Below are 25,416 nucleotides of genomic sequence, written 5' to 3'. Positions count from 1 at the left end.
GGATGGATCTGAAGTTGGGGAGGTCTTTGTAGAGGGAACTCGATCTAGGGGTAGAAGGCGGTGTGAGGTGTCCGCAGATGGGTGGTGCAGGGGTGGAGGTGGGTCGTGCGGTTTCATTGCTGAGAGACAGCTGAATGACAGCAGGGAGAGAGAACATTTTAAACTTTGACAGCTAACCAGTGATTGCTCGAGAGGCGAGCGTGCTTGGTTGTGATTGGCTGAGAGCAGGGGAGTGCACGGATCAGTGAGGGAATGAAGCGACAGATTTAAAGAGACAATAGGGGAGAAAGTCTTTCTGACTGAACTTCCGCTAAGCTTCATTAGTGGACGCTCTGGATGTAGTTTCCTGGTGGGATTCAGCCCTAGACCTGGTCAGCCAAACTGTATCTTAGCAACCCCCCAACTGAGTGTGTTAGTCCCCTGAATGCAGCACTGTCACTGCTCGGCATAGCAGCTCTAGAGGTCAAGAGGTCAGATCTCAGCTCGGGCAGTAGGGCAGGTTCATGTTTGAAGAGCACAGAGTGGCATTTGACTGAAGGAGCTGCAGCTGTGAGGACAATGTGGACCAGCCAAGGTTTAATGGAGACATAGTGCTCAGTATTTTTTATTGTAAAACTGGGAATTAGTCCTTATGTTTAATTACAAATATCAGTAATACTATATTCTGTGTAAACATCTGATCAGACTTTTGTTGTGACTGACCAAAGAAACTCCTTTACTGGAAACTGCAGTGATCATTGTGCTCTTGCAGCAGGAAGCACAACAACTTTTGGGTGCAGGGAGGAAACAAAATCTTAAGAGTTTAAAACAAGTTCCTTTTAAAGAATATTTTGGGTGAAAATCTGTTTAAAAAAAAAACAGGGAGCTACTAGCATCATAAAAACTGACTTGCACTTGCTTCTTCAGGTAACAAATTCTGTAAGACTTTTAGTTCTTAACAGTCGGGAACAATATTTCACCAAAACTTGGGTCATCACCTCAATCTGTACTCGTCAGTTATCAGCGTGAAGGTCACAGAGGTCAAATGTGAGCTGAGGCAGTGAGGCATCCTCAGTTCCAGTTAGTCACTGTTACCTCCATCTACAGACAGTAATCTTACACCTGCCCGTGTCTCCACTGTAATGCATTATACCATGCAAAGGAAATAGAATGATGCAATATTCCGCTCTGTGTAATCCTGTGTGTTAGCTTCTTGCTGTCTGGGTTCGGTGCAGGTTCTGTGTGTGTGTGTGTGTGTATGTTGCAGGGTGTTAGGCTGCGGTGCTATCTGCCGAGGAGGAGGAGGAGGAGGAGGAGGAGGATGAATAATAAATGCGGTCTGAAGTTTGGATCCAACGTGTTCAGACTACTGAGCAGAGCAGAGGCCTTTCCATGGCCCAGCCGAGCCGATGCCAATGATAAGATTTGGGGGGTGGGGTGGAGAGTGTGGGGGTTAGCATTGGGGGGGAGGGGTTTATGGGGAGGGAGGTGTTGTGGGGGTAATGAATTGTAGAATGAATTCTCACTTGCCCTCCCCTCCCTCTGCAATGATCTCTCTCTCCCTCTCTCTTTCTGTCTCACTCTCTTCCCTCTCTTGCTTTCTTTTTCAACCAGCGCGCCTCGCTCCAGCCAGCCTGCGGCAATGTGAGCGTTGCCATGGTAACGTGGACCTACCAAGGACTACGGCAATGGGGGGGGGGGCAGCCCATCAATGTCTTTGAGTCCCCCTTCCCTCCCCCACCCAAATATGTGCACACATGCACACACACGCACACACACACACTCTTCAGGCATGCTGTTGAAAGAACAAACATCACAAAGGGCTCGAGCCTCAATTCTGCCGCAGAGAAACTGAAACTGCTGTAGCTCCTCAGTTTCCTCCTCTGCTCGTTCTTTTCCATTTTACTTTACTTCTCTTTAGTAACAACAGTACAAACACCTCAACAGTGTGTTTTTCCCAGCGCTAATGGGAAAACCAAATAAACAAACAGATAAATTCCCTCCAATCTCTCACGGTCTCCTCCGTACACTTCTTCTACTGAGCCAGAGGCTTCGTTGGAAGAAATGTGTGTCTGTTTTTTTTCCCTCTTTAATTATAGTTTTAGAAAGATTTGTTTATGGTTTGGAAAAACTGAATCAATTAAAAATCTATTAATCTATCTCTCCTGCTCTCATTCCATATGTTCTTCATTCCTTTACATGATCTGTCTTTCTCTGCCTCTTCCCTCTTTCCTAATAAGATAATTGGATTCTAAGAAAATAGAGAGACCATACTAATACCATAAGACTATCCACTGCTTTTTACAGTATGTGTGTGTGTGTGTGTGTGTGTGTGTGTGTGTGTAGCCCTGGCTCATTTCCAGCTCCAGCCCTCTAATAAGCCCCTCTGCTGTAACTGAAAGTGTGACATGGATCAATAACTGGATATATGAAGCTCTTCTGAACAAACTGACATGGAAATAGTCATTCTTTTCTTTTCCTCTATTTTCTTGCAGACAATTGAGGGAGTAGAAGTGCAGTTGTTTGTGTGGTGTTACTGAGCAAGTGTGTGTGTGTGTGTGACATTGCAGTGTAGATTTGAAAGGCTGCGGCAGCCGTCAACAGACAACGACAATCCTTACCGCACCAGCAACTTGATTGCATACTAATGTTTTGGTATGACGCATCGCTCTCCCCTCTTCCTCCCTCCTAATCAGCCTCCCTCCCTGTTTCCAAAAACCTCCCTCTTCCTATATCTCCCCTCTCTCCCTCTCTCCCCCTCTTCTGTATTTTCATCTCTCTCTCTCTCTCTCTCGTTCTTTCTTCCTACCCTCCCTCCCACCTTGCTCTTCACATTGTGTGGCAGTGATATGGCACCAGTCTGCTGCTCATACAAGCCACCCACCACCTCTGCAATGACAAACAGAAATTCAACCACATGGGACAGAAAGAAAGAAAAAGAAGGCAATATGCAGGTGGTGAACACAGCAGAAATGTGAATTTTACAGGCAGGTCTTAACTGTTACATTATTAAAAACTAGTGCTGTAACTAATGACTGTTGAGTCTAAAAAATGTCAGAAAATAGTGACAAAGGCCCATCCTGTGCTTCCAAATCAAGGTGACATCTTTAACCACCACTCTGTGGTTTTCAACAGTTCAAGACCACACATCCTCTGGCTTAAACAACTCAACAGATCATTCACCTGTTCATCAGCAAGACCACACTGTTAATCAAGTGTCTTCTACAATGAAAATGACAGATATAAAAATTATTCATAAAAGTGTTTTCTGATGGTTAAAGTTTTGTTTAGTGTAGGCAAATAAACATACAACTAGACCTTTACTAACATTTTTTTTGGCCACTTGGGGGCAGCATAAAGGAGCTTTGAACAAAGCATTATACTTAATATAGTGTACCTATTGCCTATTTACACATCCAGCAATTAGTCAGCAATCTTAATTTGAGTCATGTGTCTTGCCTTCCTGACATTTTAATTCCAGTATACATTCAGTTTTTAGCTCTAAGAAAAATCTCTCTCTGTAAAGCTGATAAATGCTCCTCTATGTTAACCAGCTTATCTTTAACTTTGTCTGTCAGCCATTTGATGCTCAACAGGAGCGTACAGTTGGTTTTTAGAGGTTTATTCACTTTTTCATCCTTGTCTAGAAAAGACAGCAATGTGACCGGCAGGAGTGAACCAGGGCTGGAAATCCAAAACAGTGAGCCAAGATACATTCAAATGCTGTGTGGACCTGAGGTGATAATTCACTCACCTCGGCCATTGTTGATAAAAAAAAATAAAAATAAAAAATACTGATTATAGCTGCTTTCAGCAAACCAATATTGATTAATTTTATGGGAGACAAGTTCCACTGTAGACTTTTTACAGCTTTATATCAACTTTATGTTGTTGTCACTTTTGATCTGAGAGATGACAGTTACCATTTGTCAAGAAAATGGAAGCCTGGACAAGTTCAAGTGTTTGAACAAACAAGTGATGCTGGTGTTTTTCCATGTTTTTTCATTTTTTGTCCATCGATATTTACAATAACCTACTATAGAACAGATGAAAGCCGAAATAGGTGAATGTTTGGCAGCTTTACTTTACTTAAATGCTTAATCAGTAATTAAACCGGTGCTGACCAATAAATTGACTAATCATCATAGCACAATACATAGCATAAGGAATCTCTGCTTGTGCCGTTGAATTGAGGTGAAAACTCTCTGACTGTGCACTTGTTAAATCCTCTAGTTATGAAAGAAAGATGGGAGGAGACAGGTGAGAGATGGACTGTTAAGCCTTAAGGGAAGTAAGACACTTGCTACTCCATATAGGGAAATTGGAGATAATGTTTTGGCGCTTAGTGAGTGTTGAATATTTGCTTTTCTGAGGCAGAGATTAGTTATTGTCGATTTTAGGATTTCCACTTCCAGTGCTCTTTCTTCTGCCTTTTTGCTGCAACAAAATCTTTAAAGGAACAAGCTGGATAGAAGGAAAACATGATCTTTTTGATGAATTATTTGGCCACACAAACATCTCTGCCTTTTGCAGTCTTTAAGCCTAAAGTCTTCCTCTTCCTTTTTGCCAGACGTGAGAGTAGTTCTCTTTGCGTGAATCATTTCAGACCACTGACAGACAGCAAGTCAAATGTTAGAACGGAGAACGCTGTGCGAGACAGTGTGATAGGCTGCTCAGAGAATCTGTTGCTAGGCTCACTGTGAACAGACCAGTCAAGTCTGACATATGTTTTCAAAGCAGCCCTCTTAGCAGCTTGCAGCAGTTGCCATGGAAACCCCAATGCCATTTCCCCCCATTGTTTGGACCGCTCGATATCCCGAAAGCTTTTTCAGAGTCCTGGTTTATTAAAGCCTGGAAGACCGACAGTGAGAGCTGGTTTTCTGCAGTTTGTTGCTGTGTGCATATATTCAGCATATATGTGTGTACATTTTTGCAAGAATATAAGTGTATCTCTGTATGTGTGTAAATGCAGGATGTTGCAGTAAGTATCTGGATCTGTATGTGTACACATCCTGAAGGATGTCTGTGTGTGGGTGTGTGTGTGTGTGTGTGTGTGTCCGTGTGTGTGCGCCAGTGACTGTGAGCAGGGTCAGGCTCAGTCAGAGGTGGTGACAAAGGAAGACGTCCTTCACTTGACCTTCACAGCAGATGCAGACATGGACATGGAGTCTGTGCTGCTCTGTCACAGCTGAGGTGTAACCAGTGTAGCATTTATGAAAAACAAAGAGATTAAATTTTGAAAAATTAGAAAGATAAAGAAAAATCTTCTAGTTTTTATTAGGCTATGTAAGTGTTTTTTTTTTTTTATCATTATTATTATAGGCATATACGTTTAATCCTTAAATCTTCTTCTGAGTCATCACCTGATACCATAAGAGCCCATTTTCCCTTGTGATTAGACACATTTAAATTTCTAACATGTAACATTCTTCCACGTCTGAACTGCTGATGTTTTACTGTTACATGCTGTTCTGCATTTAAATTTCAATGTAGTTAATACATTAAATGTCTTGGCCATAGTGCTGAGCTTCATTCATCATATAAAGTTATGATAAAATACCCCAAATTAATGCTAACATGTGAGTAGTTTTGTAATGTTGACCATCACACCATTCTTGCCACTGTGCTGCTGTTTGTACAAGCCAAACTGAATTTTAACATGTAATATGAGATATCCGAGAATAATGACACACTGTAGTGAGGTGAGAGTATTTTTGGTAATGCTCAGGTCCTTCATTTCCAAATAATTTTCCTTAAAATTAGGAGTTACCTGGAAAGAATTGTGTCATTTGGTACAAATTATAAGGAAAACAGGAATTTCCTGGAAAGAAACCCTACATTTAAATGTATTAATCACTATCAAATTTATCATTATCAAATCATTACTCTTCTTATATGTTGATCTGCTGCCCATAGAGAAAATTAAGCATCTCTACAAGTACAGCTGATCTGCTGTGCTGTGACGAAAAGACAATAGGTTACATTAGCGGTAGATAGGAAATAATTAACTGGAACTGAATCAAACAGAATTACAAAGATGTTTCTTGGAAAATTTTAAGGGATTTCTCAGAAAATTATTAGTGATAAACCGATATGGTTTTTTCAGGGCCGATACCGATTATTAGTAGTCAAGGAGGCCAATAACCGATATTTGGAGCCGATATTCATTTGCAGTAAAAGTGAAAATATTGGCTCTCCAACACTCCAACACTTAACTTTGTTTAAATGCCTTTAAGCATATGTTTATTAAACAGCTTTTCAGATTTGCAACATGTTAAAGGTTTTTTTTTTATCTTAGACAAAGACATCTTTATTTTAAAATTCTTAAAGAAATAAATAGCTCCCTAAAGTTTTCTACAGTAAATAAAGTTTTCTAAAATTTCACTATAACTGAAAGTTATTTTATCTTTCACTTATCTTTGTTTTAAGTTCAAACAAAAACAAAAAGTGCAGGGAGTTCCCAGGGTCAGCAGCATCTCTTATAAAGTTAACTGAAATTTTAATTAAATAAATAAATAGCTTCCTGAAGTTTTATAAAGTAAATAAAACAAAGTTAAATAAAATTTGCACAGAAATATGAGTCTCAAATCAATTAGTAGTCCCAGTGGAGCAGCACCAGATTGTGGTGCAAAAAGCAGAGTTGTTCAGTGTGTGAGCACTGTGCATGCACAGCTTTCACTGCTGATTGGTTGTTGCGGTGGCTCTGTGTGTAACCAATCAGATGGTGCTGTGGGAGGGACAATGCTGGAGAAAGCCTAGTGACTGCAGACAGAGAGGCGCAGCTGCATCAGAACCAAAATAACTGAGTTTTAAATTGATCTCTTATCGGATTAAAAAAAACAGCTGATGCCGATATGTGTCAAAATGCCGAATATCGGCGCTGATAATCGGCCCGGGTGATAATCGGTCTATCCCTAAAAATTATGGACCTGTAAAATAAAGTGTTACCACCTTTTTTGGATGAACAACTCATTGCAAACATTTTTGTTGATGTGATTTAGAAAAGTTTCAATTGAATATTTAAATTAGACAACAACTCTTCACATTTTAGCCACAGATTAAACTGTCTTGAGTCAATGACTGAAGTTATTTTGTCTATCTATCTGTACTGATATTTTTTAATATTGTGAGGTATAGTGATATGGTAAACAGTTGAATCTCATCGTAATCAATAGACAACACATTCTCTGGCACCAAATAACACTGTAGTAAAAGCACTGCTTCTTCATATTGAACTACACAATAGTATATATTTTGTAAACCATTCACTTTTGGCTGTTTATATGAGAGCAGGTCACACTTCGCCACAGTCCACTTGCTCGCAAGCATAATATCTGTACTCCTCACCCTATCTCCAAGGTTGAGGCCATTTCAGTTAAGCACATAACCATAGGTGAGTATTAGAACACAGCTTGACCATTAAATGGAGTTTCATCTTATTCTCTACTACCGCGCCGCCACAACAGCCACATCTATGCTGATGTTGCAACAAACTCAGTGCTTCATCCCACCCTGACTTGTCAACTCAATATACTTGAGCCCCTTCACATCAGAGATGAAATCCAGCTGAAGGATGCATCTGTGGGAATTATGTCCATACTGGACAATTCTGCACTTCACAACTTATATTAAATGCCTATGTTAATTGCCACAGCTGGCAAATCCTTGTCTCCTGTCACAGACTTGCAGTTAATGCCTACATTTTTTTCAACTTTATCAATCTTTCCCTAAAATTGACCAAACAGTTGTTGTCATGCAGACATTGCATAGAAAGTGACAATTTTTGAAAGTTTAACACTTGTGAAAATGCCAAAATGTTGGCATTGAACCTAACTCAGGGTTATGCAAAATCATCCAATAGTGACGTTATTGTATGGTGACTGATTTGGAATCGGTGACAAGGCAAAACCTTGGCAGAGCCATAAACCCACTGAGACCCAAGGATGTGTGTTTGTATTAAGTGTATGAAAAACAAACTTTGGCAGACAACAATAAAAATTCCCCTTTCCCAGTGGCTCACCCGACAGTAAATACACCATGTGTTTCCATTTCCAGGCATCTCCTCTCTCATATTCCGGTGACTTACAGAGCCACCTTCCCTGAATTTCTTGTGTGTGTGAGCTCTCATTTAGACTTCAGGTCAGAGTTCAGGTTGCTGGATGAGAGACGAATTGGCCGACGGAGGAGGGCTGTCGTTCACCCTGAAGTCCTGCTGGGCAGCCATCTGCCTGCGGGTTGAGGCAGATGAGCCCCTCTGCCCAGAGTCCTTGAGACTGGGGGTTTGGAAAACTAGGATTGTTCATTGGAGGGCAGCGTGGATTAATAACACTTTCCCCTCCTTAAGGCTTGATCAAGCCATTAGTTCTGGTTGAGAGAAACTTTAACTCACACAAGCTTTTTAGAAGTTAAAGTGTATAGAATCCAAAAAATACATTTCTTTTTAAAATATTAATAAGGCAATAAAACATAATTCCTGTCCATCAGTAGCTCTCCTGTTGTGGAAACCAGTCCACTGCGGGAGAGAAATTATTCCAGCCTTAGGTTTTTGGTCTTTTGATTCATCCTATTAGCATCCTCCATTATGTTATGATTAAATATTCATGAGGACAAACTTTGATCCTTAATTAGTCCATTACAGTTCCATTATAGGTAAACACTTGTTTACTTTCATTAGAGTCAACCAATCAATATTTTTGTGTTAACAATGGATGTAATGACAGTGTGTAATGTGAAAGGTGCTGTAAGGCTGCAGTGCAACATCCAAACACAGTCATCATCACATTAGACATAATGAGTTCGAACATAATGTCAAATTATTGTGCTGTAGAACTGTCATAGTATAGCGGTGATTGTTGACTAGAATAGTACTTGATAGCTCTTTTTAAAACCTCTGTCTCTCATATAAAGAGAGTATTTAACAACAAAGAAATGTCTTAATATTCAATAGTTGGCAGAAAAAGAGGTTTTTGGAGCCATGATCTAAACAGCCAGATGTTTTTCTCAGGAGTAGGTGAAGATTAAAGAGCTACAAGGAGGGTGACTATTTGACTTACATGCCAAGTTTGCCATTAACAACTTTATAAGGTGATAATATGTCAGTGTTGTGATTGTAGCTTGTTCCACTGATGCCAGGAGGGCAGAAAAAAGAATGCTGCTTTAAGTAAAAGTAAACTAGTATTATTGGCATTATTACTAAAGTACTCAAGAATGTAAGGATTTTTCTCCCAACAAAGGTAACATTTGGAGGATATTATTTTTAATCAAAAAACAGATTTTAGATAAAACTGTCATTTAAATTCAATGAAAAATGGCAATAAATTAAAAGTAGAAAGTAGAATAAAAGTAGAAAATCACACTGTTTTTATTACTTCAGACTTTGACCCTTCTGCCTCAGCTGTGTAAGAGCTTGAGCTGTAATCTAAAGTAAAATCTAGCTTCACAACTTGAATCGCAGGGATAAAACAGCTAATTATGTTAATAATCTATGTGTTGTATAACCTATATAAAAATGTTTGCATCAAATGACTTTTTCTAAAATGAGGAAGCAATATTAAGATAATAAAAGATTTATAAAACTGATTATACATCCTCTGACCTCCATCTATCTTTACTTTTAAACTCCTGCTGTTCACAGTAATCCAAAAAGGGACTATGCTCTCTGTTATGTAATTCACAGAAATGGGTCAGCATAACAGTAATAGTGTCACTGGCTTTCATACAGTAAGTGTTATATTCCCTTTCCTTTATTTCAACATACTTTGAACATGGTTACATAATTGTTTGTATTCCAGTCAGATAATATAAACAATTTTATAATGTGTTTCCTTGTAAATGTGGTGATGAAGTCTAATGGATTAAATGTTATTTTAAAGCACACTCTGTTGCTAGAGGAGAGGCAGAATGCTTTGTTCCTCTGTAATAGAGGAAGTGTATTCCAGTGATATTTGTCAACTGACCCTCTCCCAGTTTGAGAAAGTCCGTTGCTCTATAAGCTGATTTATGTAAAGGGGGGATTAGCTGATGCTGAGTGCGTTGCATAAATTGTCCCTTTGTATATTTCAACTGTCCAGCCAGAAAACTCTACCACTCCTCCAGGCCTCCGTTTTCATGGAGCAAAGTACATTCACTTGACCTGTGACCTTGACAACAAGTGGCTCCATCTGAACTGACATGATTTCATTTTCCTTGAGCGCTGTCCAGCCAGTTGTCCATGTTCCAGGACGTTGCATGGGCATTTTAAACAGGCAGTCTCCCAAAACAGAACAAAGAGGGTCAGTGGAGGTCTTGAGATTTGTGGGCTGTAACCAGAAAATCAGGAATTAGAATCACTGGACAAGATGGAAAAGATGCTGCAGGGTTTACAACAACAACAACAACAACCAAAAAATGAAACAACAACAAAAATGGTTGTTCAGTGGTTTCAGTTGATGTTGTTAAAGAGCTGTTACTGCGCAGGGTTGTCTCGCAGAAAATCTGTGCCTGGCTCAACTTTTGCTGCTCAGTGCGACATCATCAGCAACGAACTAGACTCAAAACACTTAAACAAAATAATGAGTGGCATAAAGTTATTGTAATGGAACTTCTGAAGTCCTGAAGTTCTTATATTTACAACTTAAAGCTACAGTTTGACAATGTATCAGAAGTATGCTTAAGTTAGCGTACAGATTATATAAATAAATTATAGTGTGTTAATTAGTGATCTTTAGAGGTGCTGGTAGGTATCTTTGGACAAAGCCAGGCTGGATGTTTCCCCCTGTTTACAGTCGTTATGCTAAGCTAAGCTAGCCAGCTGCTGGTGATATCTCCATATTTACCATATAGTCCTGAGAGTGGTATCAATCTTCCACTCTAACTCTTGGCAAGAAAAAGAAGAAGTGTATTAATCAAACTGTCTGATGCAGAAGAACCCACTCATTTGACAGTCTGAAGAATTATTTTTTTCCTTCAGTAATGTTTAATCCAGGATGTGTGTGCCAGGTAAAGGAACAGTTGTTCAACCTGCAGTTCATAAAGGATTTTCCTTCAGGTAGAAAGTATCCATGGTTGAAAAGATGAGACACTGTCACATACTAGTTGCCGAAGTGCTCTTTTGGAATAGACTTTTTGAATTGCAAGCTATTTTAAGACCTTGTCTGCTATTCCTAATGTTTCTGAGGATACATTTTTACTTCTAAATGAGCAATGAGTTTTTCCCACTGAAATTTGTTCTGTTGCAATTAGGATCGAAACCCTTAAATCTCGTCTGTCTGGCTCGGAGGAATAAAGAAAGCTTTATTTCATCCTCTTTATTTCCGTGCACTTACCCTGATCAGATTATCATTCAGTTATTAAATGACCCAGGACTGTAATAACTTAAAAGCAGAGTGGAGGAATGCAGTGATTCAAGGTTAGTTCAAGTTTACCAAACCACTAAATCTGTCTTGAATCCCTCTTTGTCCTGACATTTATTCTCTTCCCACTGTTGTCTTACATTGTCCATTGTTACAGTGAAGGAAGGAGAGAAGAAGAGAGAAACAGAAGGAAAAAAAAAGATGTGGAGAGAGACAGGGAAGGGATGGAGAAAAGGAGGGAGGAAACGACTGAGGCAGAGAGGATGGACAGTAGGAACGCAACAGAAAGGAGGTAAGGAAAGAAGATGGATGGAAGGCAAAAAGGAACAAAGGACAGGTAATGACACGATGGTAGTTAGGACAAAAAGAAGAAAAAGGACGGAAGGACTATCTAGTATTTTGTTAGTTTATATTTTTTGTAAATCACATTATAAGTGATGTATATAAAGTTACACAAATAACTTTTTATCGTTATTATCAAACAAATCATATAACAGATCTTAGCAGGCAGAATCCTAAAATCATGCTAGTCTCATTCATGTTTCACCATCACAGGGCTCCTTCCATTGGCTGCTTAGCCACCAGCTGACAGGTGCAGTCCAATCATATTTAATTCTGAAACACTTTCGATTAATCAGATGGTTAATTGACAGAAAATTGATTTGCAACTATTTGATAATTTAATAGTTTAGTTAATAGTTTAAACTAATTTTGGACTGTTGGTTAGACAAGACATATATGTTGAAGATGTCACTCTGGGTTCTGTGAAAAGACCTATGACATGGTGTTTTTATTTATTTCCTCACATTTTATAGAGCAGGGGATTAAAACTCACTTAGCTAATAAATAGGGAATTAATTGATGATGAAAATAATCTTGCATTGCAGCTGGTGCAGCCATTATAACCTGACACTCACTAATGCTGTTCTGATATACCTGGGGCAATGTAACCTCTTAAATTAGAACTTTTAATTAGGGATTTTTGTCTACATGTATTTGTTTCGGGGATTTGTCCTCCCAGTAGAAAAGGTTTTCTCTGAGGTTTTGCCACCAGATTGAACTGTATAACCTTTGCTTCAAATGGTACATTAATTTCTGTAACTGTTTCTGACTAATGTCACAGCTCCTCATTCTCTTACTCTGCAGATACATGAGTTTTGACAGAGCAGTGACTTTGACTGCTGCTCACCTTTCTCTGACAATGAACAATTTTCATAAGATTTTTGGATGAACTGCATGTATGAAAAGTAGGATCACCTGTGTGTAGATTTGCCTTAGAATAACGAAGAAAACAGATTTTTGCCTTTCCCCCATCTCCATTTTGTTCAGTTTTTTTTTGTTGTATCAGTTTTACATAATACATGGGTGTTGTAAGTTAGGCCCCTGGACCTATTCCATTGTCTTTTTGAAGATCAAACAAGTCACCCTCCAAGACTGATGACGTCTCCCTCAGAGCTGATTTGTCACCTTGGTTTGACCTTTTTTTTACCACTGAAAATGTATTCCCCAGAGTTCTGTCAAAATCCAATTAGAGGCCCAAAATTATGTAACACACTGACAAACGAACGCAGCAGTAGACAACAGCTCAGTGTAGCATCAGTGCTATGTCTTGAGATGTCACCAGTGACAGTTGGACAAACAAATAACATCTCTTTTTTCTGCTGATCATTAAAAGAAAAAGAAAAAACAAAAAGTAAGTGTGAGAGAAATAACTTACTTGTATGTGTTTTTGTACCACTGTGGCTATGATGTGAACCAGAATCAATCAGAATGGCCTTCTGCGGTTTTTCTGTTCTCTGGCTGACTTCCATACATCATAGAAAGTCTAATGTCTCCCGACAGGGTTCGCGTGATGTTCTGGGGGTCTCAAAGACAGGTGGATAGTCCACCCTGCTGGGCAGAGCTGAACGTGTTGAGAGGCTGCTACACTGTGATTAAAAATGACTCTGTAAGCTACCTGCAGGCGGTTCCTCTGCCTCCCACAGAGGAGGCCTTTGGTCATAAAAAAAAATAGTTTCTTGGTTTTCTCAGAGATCATAGTATACATGTATATATTAGAAAATAAATTAATGTAGTAAGTGCAAAACTCTAAGCAAGCTCTTACCTCCAGCAAGGTTGCACAATACTCTTGATTTGTTTAAGTCTGTTTCTATACAGTGCAAGAGGTGGATTTTCCTTTTTTTCTAACTTATGGTTATTTCCACTACACATGGCAAAATGTATTTTATCATATATTTTAATACAGCGTCAGTACATTAACGACTTACGGTCACAGTGAGAGTGCAGAGCAGTACAGCAGTACATTAAACTGTTGATGGTTTTTCCGTAAGGAATAAGCACCATTTTGGACCTCTGAAGAACCATCTTGTTTTCAGAGTGCAGTATGTGAGTGCAGAGAGCTGCTGGCTCCTCACAAACTGTGGAAAGACTAATGTGTCCTGGTGGGTTTGTGTGATCTGCAGGGCCAGGGGGTGAAGAAAGGTTGTTACTGTAAAAATAGAACAACAACTACCATAACAAACAGTGTTTCCATGTACATTTTCAAATGAGAACTGTGCTTCATGTCAGATATGATGTCCAAAATGTCGAATTTACTAGATTTATACAGCAGTGTGTATACATATGCTGTACATATATATACTTTGTTGAAGGAGGCACAGCACCATTTTGACTGCTCTCCTTTTTGATGTGATGACATTGGACATAAGCAGTAAATGACAACATACTGTACACTCTATATGTTTTACTGTTTTTGCACATTAAATACAAACTGCCAACTTCCCTCCTTCATCCCTGTCAGCCTTTAAAAATAATGTGCCTCACTGATGTAGTTGTTTAATGAGCAAACAGAATACCGCATATATTATACCAATGTCATTTTTGACTGTATTTAATATGTGTTTTTAGGCACTATTTTTGAAAAATAAGTTGGGAATTACAAGTCACAGTGCAGACATTTAGCTGATGTGCAGACTTCAGTGCTTTTTTTGGTTTCAGTGTTTTCTCTTTTGATTTAAAGACAGGTTTCCCAGTAGTGTTTGTTAAAATTTAATTTTGTTTTATTTTTAATGATATTAAGTTTTTTTTCTCATTGTCAGCAAATCATATGCACAGATTACTGTGTGTGTGTGTCAAAGCCTGATACATTTTATTTATTTTATTTATTTAAAAAAAAAAAAAAAAACATCAATGCACCAAACTGCTGCACTGGGTGACCTGTTCCTTCATTAGCCACATTCACTGTCCTTTACTCACAAGAATACTGATCCATATCTGAAACTAGTCCCCAACAAATGTACAGCTTACTCCTATTTTAGTAACTTTAGAGTGCCTGGTTTAAGGAAATGAGCCCTCTTAAAAATGAAGCTATAGCTTTGAAACATGTCTTTAGAAATTTACATATTTGGTGGGAACAAATGGGCTTGTGTCTGAGAGAGGAAAATTACACAGGGGAAAAGTTTGAAAGTATTGAGAAATGGAGCAATGCATTGTTGCTTTTGCTTATTTCATGGGTTTGTTGACAAATGTAAAAATATATAATATTATGAGACTTATCCTTTTAATCCTGTATTGACACAATTTGAGTGAAGCAATTGCCATACACATTTTAGACCGATAGATAGATAGATAGATAGATAGATAGATAGATAGATAGATAGATAGATCGACATAATGAGGGAGTTTGGGACACACTCAGGTCTCACTGTATGTGCTTGTTTCTTATTGGAATGCTGTTTCAGTTCAGCATACTATCAACATGTTGTGTCCTAGATTTTTTTTAGAAACATGATGATGTCACACAACCTAATGGATGAGAACTTCTGCCCTATCAGAGGTTCTTACAACCCTGGCATCTTAGCTTTGGAGCATCACTAGTGAAAATGTTTCTGATTGGTTATGACAACTGACAAAAGCTAAGTGATTTAAATTTAGTTCTCAAAATTAAGAATGTGTTTAATGTACCTCACTGCTCACGAACCTCTTGATAGTGACATAATAATGTAATAATACAAGATAATGCTGTGAATATTTAATAAGCTCTTGGCCAAATGGGGCTGTTTGATTCCTTATCATTTACTTACCTTGATTCTCTGTTATTATTTATCATTTGAGATTTTCCTGTTAAATACAGTTTTTGTTTTTTTGTGGTATATACCTCAACCCATGCACTTTTCACTTATCTGCTTTGAATAAATCTGTCCCAGGTTGCCGTGAAAAAAAAGTCTGTCTCCTAAATGAGTAATATGTAAATGTGAAACATGCAGAGGATCAGTTTCAGTGAGCGAATCACTGCATCATTAGCATTAGGTTAATTTGGTGGAGAGGAATCAGCTCATGTAATGTTTAAAACTTACAGATTAAGTTGAGCCTTGGTTTTTCCCAACTCATGAATAGCATTTAAGTGAAAAATATTTCCTATACAAAATGCATTACCACAAATAAACTGATGCGCGATTGTTTGAGGGCCATATTAATTAATGAGCTCACACAAACAAATGATCCTGAATAATCTATTTAAATTACTGGAGTCCAGTAGCAATGTTCAGGTTGGATAATAAATAAGTGTTTACACAGAATGACTGAAAGGCTTACAATATACAAATATTGTGATGCACAGGTCATCACTGTCTGTAACTCGTAAATTTCAGAAACATACTGTGATTAGTCTCTCTTGGCCTGTCATGTAAACACACATGCGTTCTGAGAATGCATCACCAATTTTGTCCTCCTCATCTTTACAACACAATCTACTTCACATGTACATGCACACACACACACTCATGCACTGCTCTTGCAGTTCATATTTTTATGTTTATAAGATTACCTATAGAAGCTGCCAACAATATATCCTCATTATGCTAATCTGTCCTTGTCGGCCCACACAGCAGCTCTGGATGTTGCGCTTTGCTTCATCTGCAGCACAACACGATTTCTTATTCCCATTTGAATCAGAGTTCATCCTGTACTGCAGCTCAGGAGGATTTGGTTGACATCACAACCGAGTAAAATAAAATACTGCTCATCCGAAAGGGTGAAAACACTGACTGTGTTAAGCATGAACCAGTGAAATAATCCCAGAATCCAAAAAAGACCTTTATTTTTGTTTTTTTTCTTCTCATAAACGTAAATTGATTTAAGCTGCTGAAAGTTAGATCAGGTTCATACAAAGCCTAACATTAAACTGATGATTTCTTTAGGAGTTGTAATTAAGCTTTTCCCCTCAAAACTGCATTAATATTTTAGCAGAGAGGGTTTTTGTTGGCCACTTGGAGGCAGCAGAAACAGGCTTAAACACAACACTGACCTGTGGTCATCTTATTTAGCTGATATGGTGAATATATTTGCAAATAGTGACTTATCCACACACCCAGTGGTCATGGAGCAACATTAGTGTTCATTTAAAATTGTGTTCCTGGTCACCTGATATACTTAAGGCCAATATTTTATTGTTATGGTGGCTTCTAGTGGTTGTAGTAATTATGACGGGAGCAAGGGGGAGAGTGAGGTGATGTAGTGTATAGGCCAACATAGTCTGTACTAGATTAGGGTGGATGGGTTGACAAAACACAGGACTTAAACGCAAGAGACAGCAGTTCATTTCCCATGTGAAACCAATGACCATTCAACAACCTTAACCATATGTTTATTATTGCTACCATGACAACAAAGGTCCAATGCACCTGCCACCGGTACGCTTCTGTGGGTAGTATCCGAGGGAAGGGACAAGAGACCTATATGGTCGTTTATATGGTCGTTTAGGCTCGTCGGACTTGTTTTAACTCTCCTTTCCAGCTCTTTACCTGCTAGATTATACTATGCTAACCAGCTAGTTACTAACTATGCATGTCTGCTGTTTGGTGCAGGGTAGGTAGTATTCAGTGGATCGTTGTTGCTTTTTGTTTTGTTTTTTGCCTTTTTGTAGCTTGAAAAAACACTGATGAGAGCGATGAGACTGAATTAAAACAGTAAAGTTCTGGACTGTAAATCCAAGAACATTAACTGAAATATGTCAAAATGCTGTGTGGAGCTGCAGAGTTGAGTGATAATTCTCTATGGGTTCTGTTACTACAAGCAACCCTTTTCACACTACAAGCAGTCCTTTAATCCGTTGTCAATATAAAAATGTTGATTAGAGCAACTTTAAGTATTTGCTATCATCCAGATGTGTTGTACCTTCAGTGCAACAATCTCCATTTTCTTTCCTGAAAACATTAGAAGAGGACACAAGGTAGAAATCTGAGAGTAGAACATTACTTTATGTACTGAAATAAGAGGCAGAGAGAATATGTAGATAAATTGTATTTTTATGTTGTTTGTTTATAAAAAAGACAGAGAAGAGAGGAGCAAGACTTCTTTGCGTTCTGGTTTTGCTGCCACCCACAGCAACACCAGTTAGACACATCAAGCACTGCGTAGGCTTCCCTTTGTACCGTAGAAAATGTATTTATTAAAGCATAGGCTCGAGAACAAAAACAAAAGAAAATGGACAACAGCTGCAAGACTGCAGAACATATTATGTACCATAAAATTGATAAAGAAATCACTGTACACGCTACAGTGCTTTTGAAAATCACAGCTTTTGCAATGCAGTTTATAGAAAGAACCTATGGTTTATATATATATATATATATATATATATATATATATATATATATATATTACACATAATAAACAGTCAGTAAATCTCAAATATGTATTATTTTGGAAACATTAGAAAGTTGATTAATGTCAAATAAATGTGTCTCTGTAAGTTTGAGTTAGAAATGTTATCACAGGAGAACAAACAGCATACAAAAGTACAATCATTGTTCAGTATTTAGCTCTGCTGACTGGCACTCTGTAAATTAGAGAATAATTATGGATGAAAGACAATGATGAGCAATTTAAAATAAATTAATATTAGGATTCAAAGATACTGTGGAACAAAAGCTTCCTACTTTCTCTAACATAATACTATACATAAACATATGTAGTTACTCTAATCTTATTAGTGCAACCAGCTCAATAATCATACACATTAACAAGTGAGTATTTCATGTTTGGGGTCACTTAAAACACTTTGAGATTTCACTGCTGTAAGATTGGATAATTTTAGATAATAGACAAGAGGGAATTTTAATTCAGTTCTTTACAAACAATCACTTTTAGCTCACTTTTAGCTTTGGTAATTTTATCTGTTAAAATGTGTAGATTATAGACATACATGCGATCAGAATAACATGCCCTCTTTAAGATTAAATTATTTTTAAAATACCAGAATTCAAGCTTCCTGTTAATTACAAATTGTTTTTAGTTGCCAAAAATATTTATTATTTTAATTCAAAATCTCATTACGTTACAAATTATATATATTTCAAATCCAATATTTTATTAAACTCTGAGAGAATCAATGTTTATCTTTCATATAAATTTCATATAAAATATATTGCATCTCTTAAGCTTATCAAGTTTGGCACACCATAGCTCTTTGTGTCTAAAAGGTAATAAATCTTTATATCACTTGAAGGGCTTTATTCCAAAATGCTAAATAAACACTTACTATGGAATTCATCATCTACTTATCTTTGCTGGTATTCAGTATTTTATCATGTGTTTTTTTCCAGACAGGAAAAAAAAAGGCAGAAAAAAGCTTCACATTCATTCTAACAACATTTTTTTCCCCCAGAGATGGATTTAAAATCAAGCTGTAAAATTCACAACCTGGCAAAAGAATCCTCAGTTTTTAGAGATAAATTTTGTGTGCAGATTTTAGAGCAGTGACAAATTGTGAATCGTCTTCCCAAATCTGTTGATCCTGTCCACAGGGCAGAAATAAAGCATTTCATTTACAAACTGCTGCCCAGAAAGCACCACATTAGATTCCAGATGAAATTATAAAAGATAATGCCATCTGCAGTTTTACTTACAGAGTTACATGTTTCAGATTTGTTGTTTAATTTGTTTTCCCCAAAATTTAAATAAAGCCCATTGGAATGAAACCCTTCAGGCGAACCTCCATCCTCACTGTGGATGCAATTAGACTGCGCTGCTCAGCATGCGAATTGCCAAGGATTAAGCGATTGTGTATCTTTTAGATTCAAAACATCTGCTGTTTATGCTGGCAAAAGCTCCACCACCCTCATACTGGGATGTAAGGCAAGCTGTCGGTGAAAGGGACGGCAGAGACAGACAGAAAGAAGGGGTGACAGATACAAAAAGAGAAGGAGACTGAACCAGACTGGGGAGTGGTGGGCATTATTTGATCAATTGCTGTGAACGAATTCATGATGGAGATCTGTCAGTAAGGTAAACTGAAAATACTGTTTGAGTGAAAATATTTCACAGTTGTTAGACAGAAAAGCACAGATCTGCAAAAACAATGCTGATTTTTCTTGCTGATGCTTGTGATTTTAATACATGGTGGATATTTTGTTCAGTCACATGTCCATTGTGTTTGGCCCCATGGGGTAACAGACTTGCAGCCTTAGCAGTGTACTAGCCTATTTTAGCTGTACACAGTCACTGAGTTTTAAAACATGGAAGTCAAGTGTTTATATATGCATGTACACTAGCTAAAGAAATATAAATGCAGTTTTTTGTCCTGTTATGTGTCATTCAGTCAATGTTTCTGCAACCTAATCCCTTTAGAGAGCTACTATAGGAAGGAGAAAGTCAAGAGATGTACGTGTAAAATCAACTGTTACCAACTTTTGAAAATGTTTAACCCAAAGTAGCAATCTTGTAATAGCAAAATAATTAAATTTTAGAGTTTCTTCTCTGGCTGGGCAACTTATATCTGCATTTATAATAGATAAAGCATATGACGCACACACACACAACACACACACACACACACACACACACACACGTTGGACACACACGTTGGTTGACTGTTCACCCTTCCTCATCTTACTTTTCTTTATGTTCACTGTGGTCTCCATCCACTCAGTCCCTTTATGGTTGTTGACATTAGTCAATACTCTACTGGCAGTTACTGTCCCCCTAAAGTAAATTTTCCAGTTTTCCTCAAAGTGCATTTGTGTAGTGTTTAACTTTTCTTGGGCTCCTCTCTCAACAGTTATTGAATGTACAGTATCTTGTCAGTTTCCAGTCTCCCAACTTCCTTGACTGCAACACATGCATTTCTGGAATTGCCTTGTATTCTCCTTTGTTTTTTTGTCTCATGTTTTTTATGCTCTTGTTGTGGCTAATGTCAGTCCTGTTTTATTGTTGTATTTCATATCTAACCAGATTCCTCTTTTTATTATCTTTTTTCCATCTTCTTTTGTCATGTAATTTAGTAACTCTATTAGTAACAACTATTAATAATTACTCCCTCTGTCTTTTCATCAGTAACTGTAATGCTTGTGATTGTGTTTGATCCAGAGTGATTTAATACAGAATTTGCCATGAAGCTGTGTCTCCTTGACTTGAGCTTAGCAAATCAATGAACAGCAGTGTATGAAGATTAAGATAACACCTTCACTTGCCAGAAAGATGGTTTGCTATAAGTATCTCTGTCAGTGCTACGTAGCAGGAAAGAAGAACTTATTTCAGTAACATAATTTAGATTCTGTGGGACTCAACATAGGTCTATACATTGTGTGATACACAGTCTTAATTATTCATCTTCATTTTTCATCTTGGAATAACCAAGACTACCAGATTGTTTCTTTCACCATTCTTTTCATGCTTTTCTATGCTGGCTTCTATGCCTTTTACCCTGAAAGTCTTTTATACGCTTTCCTCTTTCATGTGCTGCACTAATTACTCACCCTTCCCTGCAACACTGCAAGTAAAACTGCTTATGGCTTTGCTAATGCCTCCTTTTTCAGGACCAAAAATATTCAGGCTCTGGCTCAAAATTTCTTGGGGTCAAACCTCAAATGATACGATCTAATGACACCACTGCTTTAATGTATCATGATGTGGCTAATGCTGACATTGACCTTCCAGTGCTGGGACTGATTGCCATTTAATCTGTTGATTAGCTATCACATAGTTGTAGAGGTGGGTACAATTCTCCCTTCATGATAAAACCAACCCTGATATCCAGCAGGAACTGGATTGAAAGACTGAGCAGATGCAGTGAAGAAGTGGTTGTACAAGAAGGTTGGGATGTTGGTAACCCTCCCTCCACTGTGAGTAAAGCAAGCTGCACATGCTCACTGAAAAAGGTTGTTGTGTTCTTGTTCCTCCATTAGGAACCAGGAATACTCTGTGGGACTCATTACATTACTAATTTATAACCATCACTAATAAATGTTAACAATTTAGAGGGGATACTGACATTTCACTTGTTAATGTTATAGTGCCCTCTGAAACCTTGCACACTGGTTGTAAACAGGGTCCCCTCCAGGGACAGTGAGAGCAATCATGGAGGCAGGGCGGAGAGACATCCAGTATGCATGGTCCCACAGCATAAATAATTTGCTGTCATGCTCTCTAGGTTCAGCTTGTCCCTTCATGCCTGCCTGCATGTGGAATTATGATGCAGAATTACTATTATGATCAGTATTTTTTTTTAACACCGTGGATGTGCACTACAGTTTGTTATAGTTAGTACACACTGTTACAGTACAATGTGATTTTGTATTTGCTCATTGCAGACTATGGTTTAGTTCAATTATGCTCCAAACCTGCAGGTGGACAACTCAAACATTTGGTACTGGCCTACTTAGAAAAAGTGCCACCCTGAATGTCAACATTAATCTTCAGAAACAAGGCCATAGTTTTATATTCCAGTGGGAAAACTGGAAAATACAGCACAGAGCCCATGAAGGCCGAGCATGCGTACAGTTTCTCTGCAAGAAGCAAGCCTATCCCATTTATCTTCATTCCTACTTCCACCAGACTTCCAAGGACAACCTGGGAATTCCTGTGAACATCTCCATGGAAGTTTACTTGGATCTATTCTTAGAGTTCATATGAACAAGGGAAGATGTAAAAAAGTGGGAAAAAAAACAGATGAGGAGGGAGAGAAATCAATATACAGCCTCTAAGAGGACAGGTGCACTATTAGCAGTAGCAGGTCTTTGTCAACACTGACAAAGACAAATAAATAGCTAGCATGAGCTAACATGAGTTTAAAAACTATATAAGTGAATACATTCATTTCCTGGGCAAAATAATTTCAATGATTAATTAAATTACTTTTAGTAGTATTTTTTTTACTAGTACTTAAGCTCAGGATTTTTCAGAAGTTTTTAATGGCTGCAGTGGCTGAGCGACAACAGTCAGTACTATCATCCATGTGCCCTAGTTTTAGAGAAGTCTGTGATCTACAAGTTGGTACAAGTCCTACAGGAGAATCGCTAGTTTATCATTGGAGCTGTCACACAGGCTCCTCGGTGGCACACACAGCTGCTGCATCTATGCAGACTTTAGCTGTCTGCAAAAAAAATAGGGCAACAGTGAAACACCTTGAAAAAAACAGTTCTGGGGACTTTTATACTCTTATACTTTTAACAGTGAAATATTATAGATATCTCCAGTTACATGTTGGATTAGCAAGTGTCTTCCAGAAAGCTTTTAAATTCTTCCAGAGGCACAGCTAAGCTCTGACCACTCACTGCATAATGTAAAAGACATTGGAAAAGACAAAATGCAAATAGCAGCATCTTTTGACTGTTCTTAGATACATCATGGGTTCCTAGCTTTACACAGATCCAGGTTTTGCAGTCCTGCTCTTACAAAAGAAATACCATTTAATCTCTCTAAGTTATGAAAGCACTCTTAGCAACTTACCTCCTGTATCCTCAGAGGTCTCTATGGTTCTCACACCACCTACAACACCTTTGGGAGCTGATCTAAGGCACATTACCATTCATCACAACACTGCAGTGCATCTTAGTGCCCAATTTTGGAAGCTTTGTTCAGATGAAGAGAAAAGGTGGAAACACACTATTAGAGTTTTCCTCTGCATTTTAACCTTTAAGAAGATGTTTCAAAACAATAATATGCAGAGACAAGGTTTTGACAGAAAAGCATTTCTTGGGGGAAGAGCTGCTTTCGAGGCAGAAATAATCTTACTGGCTCAGTTAGTCAGACGTAGCCAGGTGTAGAGCCAAAGAGGCAGATCATAATTAGAATAGAAACTGACTATGACGTTTGTTCCCTTTCTAAGAAAAACTAGCATCAAAGTTAAAATACGGTTCAGTATGTACAAGTTGTACATACTGCATTAGTGTACTATCATATGGCCGTGATGTTCAGTGCTGATTCTGTCTTCAGTTCAGCATTAAGTTGCTTGCTCTATCTGTTACATTTACTTCAGTACAAAACTAGGTCCATACAAGCACTGTTTATGGCTCAGCAGCCACTTATTTACAACAAACTTAGCACATTGCGATCATTTCTGTGGCTTTTGAGGTGTTTTAAAAACCTTTTAATGAGGAAGTTCTGTCTGTCATGAAATTGCTAAAAACAGTGTCCTTGGTCACCAGTAAATGGAGCTAAGAAACTGCTAAGAACTAATGATTCAGTCAGTAACAATGGTGATTCAGTCCTGTACAGTTCAATTTCCAAGCTTTAGGGTTAAAGATTGGTATTGAACATCACTAAAGCTCACGTGCAGTTCAGTCTGACCTGCTTTGCCGCACATGAAACAGGTCTCACGGTTTGTCTGAATCACCCTCATTTAACAAAATAGCCTGAATCCAGGCAGAGCTATCTGCTACCTGGATTTGTTTCCTCGATGTATGAGGGGGCTTCAAAAAGTTTGTGGAAAAAGAACAGTTGGAAAAAAGGGTTTAAGTTATGATGTTTATTTTTGCGTGGCAACATGCATTCAAGGGTTCATGTTATAGTTGAACATGTTATAGTACAAGAACGTACAGGTGCATTGAGATCAAAATCCTTGCATATGATTTTTAGCTATGTACTTTTTCCACTAACTTTTTGAGGCCTCCTTGTACATCCTCAGCCATAACAAATGCCAAACTTCTTTTTTCTACATAAAACCTTTGAATTTGTCTCAGTTAAAGAGGTAATTCAAATGAATTATTTATTATTATCTTTTGAGTACATTATGATCTCTTAAGCAGTGAATGGCATATTTCCAGGGCTTTGAATTGCTATATTAACAGCAGACTTCTGAAACATGCCCAGATTTTATGTTTCCCTATATAGGGATATTTTACATTTTATTTGTAATGCCAGTTGATTGGAGAGCCACATCTGGCTCATGGACCGCTGTTTGCCAGCCTCTCGTCTTCCTCATTTCCTTCCTGCTGCCGGCTCGTTCACTGTGCTTCAGTCTGTTGTTACTGACCCAGAAAACTGTGGTTCTTTGGCTCTGCACGTGGGGTTTAAATCAACCAATGAGATTATTTTTGCTCCTTCTGCACTTCAGCCTCCAAGAAATGCAAACGGATGATCTGCACTAAAAATGTCTCTTTTGCATAACAAGGTTACAGTTTGAGTATAAAGTGTATATGTCTTATTTTTAATGTTTTCTTCTATCAACCTTGCAAATATGTACTCTGTAAGAGTTTACTAATACACTGTAAAAATGTAGTTTTAAAGAAAAGTTTGACCCATTTTTAAAATGTATTCAGCTTACTTTAACTGCCTGAAAGACCACTGTATTTGCTTGTTTTCACTGACCTCACTCATCAGGAGTGTGTGACAATGTGCACTCTATCATACAAATCATAAAAAAAACAGAAAATACAGTGACCTTCTTGCTGGAAGCCGGAGGAACTTCTTTAGTGGCTTATGGAGAAAAGGTGTGTGGGAGGAGAGTGACAAGAGGTTGGTTCGGACCATGCTGTGAATTGTGACTTCATTTCCCAGGGAGCTTTGTAACAACAGCTCAAAAAGCCACTAGCCGCTTAGCCGATGGCATGGAAGAGGGCTGAGACGATTTGGCCAGAGGTCACAGGAGCTGATTGGCTGGTTTGTGGAATCATGGTGGATGCGGGGGTGCAGGTGTTTGTTGATCAGATGACTCTGGTGCACAGGAGGATTGTGGGTAGATGGATATGTCAGAGAGTTGAACCCCACCCCGTCTTGATTGTGATGCCTGTCATAGGGAAAACTGTGATGTGTGAAAGTGGATCAAACCCTGATGGTCCTTAATTCTTGACCTTCTCTAACACATTGACCCAACTAAATCAAGCCCTCC

The sequence above is a fragment of the Lates calcarifer genome, linkage group LG21 (genome assembly GCF_001640805.2).
Source record: "Lates calcarifer isolate ASB-BC8 linkage group LG21, TLL_Latcal_v3, whole genome shotgun sequence".
NCBI classification, from domain to species: domain Eukaryota; kingdom Metazoa; phylum Chordata; class Actinopteri; family Centropomidae; genus Lates; species Lates calcarifer.
Note: the sequence above shows the minus strand (reverse complement) of the source record.